The following is a 6000-nucleotide window of genomic DNA, read 5'->3' as shown; positions in this document are numbered from 1 at the left end:
TGGAGTTCCTTAATAAATGCCTTTTATATTAATTTGAAACTATGAATTGGCTCCAAGTTACTTTACTCTCAGCAAACACGCATGCCTAACTAATCTACCGCTGTGTTGTGCCTCTGTGCACTCTGCTATAATGAGAAAGGGATTCTCTCACCACAGAGAATTTCCAACATCTCACTCTACCTACCTATTCATTATGTAGCTGATAGGGAGGAATAGCACCAATATATCAGTTTGATTATCTCCGTGCATGCTCCTACAGTGATCTCCATGCTTGCTCCTTAAGTAGCTGCAACAAGTAAACTCCACATTCCGTAACTGGAGTGGGAGCTTCCTTGGCACTGTGCGCAATAATTACAAACCCCAACAAGAACCACTCGTCTGTGTGTCCGTGCTTCAGCCTGCCTGGGAGCCACCAGGAAGCCGGCATCCAGTGAGGGATGGGGGCCAAGGGGGTTACTATGGCAACTGAGGATGCAATAGAACCTGGGCCTCATGTGCACCTGGGCAGCAGCCAGCCCTGGCTGCTCTAACAGCCGCTCTTAGCAGCAGTCCAGGGAAGGGCAGGAGAAAGTGGGAAGAGGAAGCCTCCGGGGGGGCCCCCTGCCCTTCTTTGCAGCCTGCTTTGCACAGGCCAGCAGGTTGGAGGAGGACCTGGCTACAGCAGTTGGAGCATCACAGGCAAGGCCAAAGGGAGAGAGGAGGATGCTGGAGGATACTGGGCAGCAGGGCCCCCTCCTCAGTTGGAGGCCAGTAGCCTCCCCTGTGCCAGACTGCCAAGTAGCAGTTAAGAGCATGGGCTATGAATCAAAGGACCTGCCAGGTCTAATAGAGCTCTGCCCAGAGATGAGCTTAGTGGGGGGTGGGGGGCTGAGGCAGGCTCCAGGGAGTGGATGGGTGGCAGTGTCAAGGATAAGAGGACAGACTCTTCAATCACCAGCCAAGTTCATGGTACTTGAAAAGTACATGAAGGGGCAAGGTAATGTAATTAGGCACCAGGAAATGGGGAGAGAACAAGGGAGGGTGAAGGGGGAATGACAGGGCAATTGTGTGCTTATTTCCAACACTGACGTGGAGAAGTGTGATGCTGGGTGTCGCTTTCCATGGCTGTACAAAGAGACAACACACACAGCACTGGTGGGGCTGAGGACTGGCCCTTCCACTCTGTCTGGGCTGGGTAGCCTTCCCTTCCCACCATGGAGCTGAGCAGTAAAAATACTGTCCATGCTGCCATTGTCTCTCTGCCCTCTCCTGCCTGTCCCACACCCAGCATCAGGGCCCAGGAAGTGGAGAACAGAGAAGAACAGAGAGAGAGAGAGAGAGAATTTTATTATGTTACAGGTGAGGGTGGAAGGTGGGTTTGGAGGGTCCAAAAAACCCGGAGACCACATCCCTGCTGCACAGTGCCTGGCCTCTTCTCTCCACCCCAACCCGGTTGCCCAGTTGCTTGGAGGTGGGACAGAGGAGGGGCTGGAGCATTCGCTTCCCCAGCTGCAGCAGGAATGCTGGACCCATGGTGGCTCCGCCAGAGGTGCTGTGAATGGTAGGTGAGGCGCAAGAGGCAGGCGGGTGGCCGGGGTGTGCATGTGACTGCTCTGAGGTGCAAGATGTGAGGTTGTGCTCAGAATCCATCCTTCCAAGAATCCTTGAGGGAAGACCCATGGGTAGCCTTCCAGAAGCTGCAGCACTAGGCTTGAAAAATAGTGGGCAGTGCTCCAAGAGGGCTGGTCTTCTGTTTCCCGCTTCTGCTGATGCAGAGCTTAGGCAAAGGCTGGTCCCAACCCCACCCCACTACCCATTTCCCCCTCACACAGAATCCCCACAGCCAGCCCTGATGTGTGTGTTCCAGTGGAGCAGAGCTGAGCCTGGTGCAGAGCATGGCCTGCCTGCCTCCTCAGTAGTGGCTGCTCTTTTCTAGGATGGGTTGTCCTGAAATATTTTTATACATTAATGCTAATTTTTTCGGTGTCAGATACCACCTATACATCATCTTATAATAACTTTCTTTTAAAGTATAACATGCAGTAAACTTTAAATCAGTTTTCCATAATTTTTCCCAAGCTGCCATATCTATATTATGACCCACATCTTAAGCCCATTTTATCATAGTCGTTTTGACCACTCATCTCTTGTCTCCTCCAAAAGCAACAACTTATACATCTTAGAGACTAATCTTTCATCATTTTCATACAGCTCTTTCTCGAATCTCGACATTTGATCCACAAATCCAGCTTTAAGATCCTTTTTATAAATTTCATTTAGCTGATGATACTGAAACCAATTACTAACCAAATTTTATATTTCATTAAAAAATTTTAATTTACAGCCCTTCTCTTGAAAACGTAACAAATTCCTATAGGTACCCCATTCAGATTGCATATTTGTCTCTTTACATGCTGGAAATGTGGACAATGTGAAGGAAATTTTTTCCATATGTGGTGGTCATGTGGGAAGGCAAAGGCCTTTTGTGATATGATATACAATGAGTTGAAGAAAATTTTTAAAAAGACATTTCCTAAGAGGCCAGAATCCTTCCTGCTGGGAATAACGCAAGGAGAGTTTTCCAGAAGAAATTTAACATTTTTTATGTATGCGACCACAGCGGCTAGGATAGTATTTGCGCAGAAATTGAAAGACCCTAAAATGCCCTCAAAAGAAGACTGGTTGATAAAAGTTTTGGAATATGCTGAGATGGCAAAGTTTACAGCACCTATAAGGGGCGAAAATTTGGAATGTTTCAAAGAAGATTGGGAACCATTTTTACTTTACTTAAAGAACTATTTTTCTAATATGGACCTTTCAGCAGGGTTTGAAATATAGTAATAACATCAGGTTGGGTTGGGTAAAATTGAGTATTAATGTGGAGTATGTATGTTTTGAATTATTATAGCAATGGTTTATATGTATAGTTAACGTGAATCAAACAGACAGGTAAGCGGGAAGTCAATATTTACTTAAATGAATGGATGTAATTTGAATGTAAAGCTATTGTAAAAGTCAATAAAATTTAAAATGCAGGATGGGTTGTCCTGGGACACCCAGCCCAGTCAGCCCAACAGGAGTCCAGGAACCCAGGAAAACCTTCACATTTAGTCAGTCTTTCCTGGTGAAGTGTGAGGTGTTTGGATGAACAGAAGAAAGTCCAAGCAGAGCAAGGGGATTCCATTGGGATGTTCTTTGCTTGGTCTGCCTGCTTTGGTGAGCTGAGCTCTCTCTGTTGGCCCCCAAAAGGTCGTCCCATGAAACTGTCCTTCAACGAGTTACCAGTCCAAACATGCACCTGTTCCCTTATCCCATCACTGCTATGATTTCCTCAAGAGCCAATGGTTGAAACTTGGTTGAAAGCTTTTTAAAAATCCAAATATACAATGTCAACTGGATCACTTTTAGGGGTGTGCACGGAATCGGCTGGTGGTCCAAGTTCGGTCCGGCCCCCATCGAACCTCCCGGTCCAGTCCAGTCATGTCCAAGGGAGTGGGGTTAATGAATTTTTTAATTTTTTTTAAAAAAATGAATTAAAAATACTTCTAGCCCCTTCGGGGAGCTTCCTGTAGGCCGCGGGTGTGTGTGTGCGTGTGTCCGCGAAGGTTGCCCTTCTCCCCGCCGGCCTCTTAAATCACCACCATGGCCCAGGAAAATGCTTGTTTTTGGTCCATCCAGGCCTCTCTAAGTGCGTGCGGCAGCCATTTTGGCCGCCGCAGTGCATGCGTAAATGGCCTCTGCGAGGCCTGGCATGCACAGAGGTCATTTGCGCATGCACGGTGGCCATTTTTCCCACTCAGGTTCCGTGACACTGACATCTCCAAAGTTGCCTTCTCTCTGGTTGGTTCCATGACCAATGATCATGGGTACAGTCATTCAGCATGTTTAGTAATGTGGCCTCTTTGTCATTACCTGACTGTGAATTTACCTAGTATATGTATGGGTAATTGAAGTCACCCATAATTCCATCCCTGTCTCTATTTAATGCTTCACTGATTTCCTTATGCAACTCCCAGTCACTTTCAGCATTTTGAGGAGGAGTGCAATAGCACATTTGTAGTACCATATTTCCTTTCAGGCCTTGTATTGTCACCCAGAGAGTTTCTGTGAAGGACTCTGGTCTTTCTAGGTTTTCTAGCTTGTGAGCTTTTATCCCTTCTTTAACATACAGTGCTACTCCACCCGCAATTCACACCTCTCTGTTATTTCTATAGAGTTTATATCCAGGAATAACAGTGTCTCACTGGTTCTCACTGTTCCATCGTGTTTCCATTATGGCCACTGTATCTATGTTTTCATTAGTAATCAAACACTCCAGTTCACCCATCTTTGTTTGGAGGCCTCTGGCTTTGGTATATAGACACCTATATGCCAAGTACCTCACCTGGTGTTGGCGTGTGCTATCCCCCTTACCATCATTTGACCTATTTGGCAAGCTGTCCCATGCTTCCTTTTGCTCAAGTCCTGGCTCTGCTCTGTCCCCTTCTGGTTTATCTGAAACGTGCACTCTCACACCTTAGGGGATTTTGGTGGCTGAACCAGATATAAACCAGTATATGTCCAACACCGCTGGATGTAAACTCACAGAGGCAATATGGGCAGAAAAGAACCGCCTCTTTGCCACACGTATAGCCTGAGCATAGATCTTTAGATGTGCTCTATGTCGCAATCTGTCAGATTCGAGTCGAGTCTTCCTCCACTTGCTCTCCAGTCGCCTACCTTGCCGCTTCAGCCACCATGGATCTTCTGTATACCAAGGGGCCAAATTCAAAGTGGGTCGGAGGGGACGCTTGGGAACAATCGTGTCTACTGCCCTGGTGAGCAAGTTGTTCCAATTCTCAGCCGAGGCATCAACAGGATCACCGGCAAAGCCAACATTAAATCCCCCCAAGGCTTCTTGGAATCTTAGTGGATCCAATAACCTCTTTGGGTGGACCATTCTAATGGACCCCTCGCCCCTGTGGATGTGGGAAGTGATTGTAAGTCCAACCTTAACCAGATGGTCGTCTGTCCATGACAATGGGGAAATCACAGGAGTCCCCAACCATGGAACACCACCCTGATCAGAGTAAAATACCAATCAAGCGTGTGACCTGCAATATGTGTCAGTCCAGAGACTACTTGGCATTGGCCCATAGTTGTCATGGCCGCTATGAACTCCCGAGCTACCCCGGACAAATTGGTCCCGAAATGAACATTGCTGTCCCCCAGCACCAAGAGTCTGGGAGACTCCAACGCGAGTTCCACGCCCAAGTTCGTGAGCTCAGTAAGGGATTCCACTGGGCAGTGGGGCAATCGGTACACCAACAGAAGTCCCAATCTATCCCTGGTCCCCAAACTCAAGTACACACATTTAGTATGGTCCAATACCCTGACAGGGACCCTGGTAAGGGAGATGTTATAGACCACAGCCACCCCACCTCCCTGCCCACGTCCCCTCACCTGCTCCTTTACAGAATATCCTGGAGGGAGAAGCTGGGACCAAACTGGGCCACTAGCCTCCCCCAACCAAGTCTCTGTGATACATACCAGGTCAGCCCCTTCATCCATGATCAAATCATGGATGAGTTCAGATTTATTTTGGACCGACCTAGCATTACAGAGGAGCAGGGGAAAGCTATGTGGGTTATTGGCAGTGCTCCCCAAGGTCAAAGAGCTGGCAGGTCAGCCGGAGGTGGAGATAGCTATTAGGTTTCTGACTACCCTTCACCTGGAACAGCCCGATGACCTGCCAACATTACTTCTTCTATTTCCCACCACCACCAGGATAGCTGCCCCATCGTCAACGAAGGCACCCCCTGTCCCCCCGTCTCCAGACGAACCCAAACACACTACAGCAACTTCAACCCAAGTCTAAAACAGCTTAAAACTAATTAAACAGAAGTCCTCTAGCCCTCGCCCTCATTCTCCCCTGAAGTGGCTCCCCCAAAGGGGCGAACCCCTTTGGTGTCACCCCTTCAGTGGCGGGCCCACCGCCACATGGAGCCTTCCTATAAAGCCCCAAACTGAGCAGGTGACCCG

General features: G+C 48.1%; 1 protein-coding gene across 2 annotated transcripts in view; it reads left to right on the top strand.

Annotated features, from left to right (window-relative positions):
• Positions 1-489: 489 nt before the first annotated feature.
• LOC128325444 (protein lifeguard 1-like) overlaps positions 490-6000 on the top strand; it is a 28087-nt gene continuing 22576 nt past the window's right edge. The window contains exon 1 of one of the 2 annotated variants that reach the window (XM_053251181.1): positions 490-678. The gene's annotated coding sequence lies outside the window, so the exon portion shown is untranslated. Of the gene's footprint in view, positions 679-853; positions 977-6000 lie in introns of those variants that run through there. The other variant, XM_053251182.1, reaches the window with a different exon arrangement.

This window comes from Hemicordylus capensis, chromosome 4 (assembly GCF_027244095.1).
Source record: "Hemicordylus capensis ecotype Gifberg chromosome 4, rHemCap1.1.pri, whole genome shotgun sequence".
Taxonomy (NCBI): Eukaryota; Metazoa; Chordata; class Lepidosauria; order Squamata; family Cordylidae; genus Hemicordylus; species Hemicordylus capensis.
The sequence above is the reverse complement of the archived record's forward strand: the minus strand, read 5'-3'. Positions and strand labels throughout refer to the sequence as shown.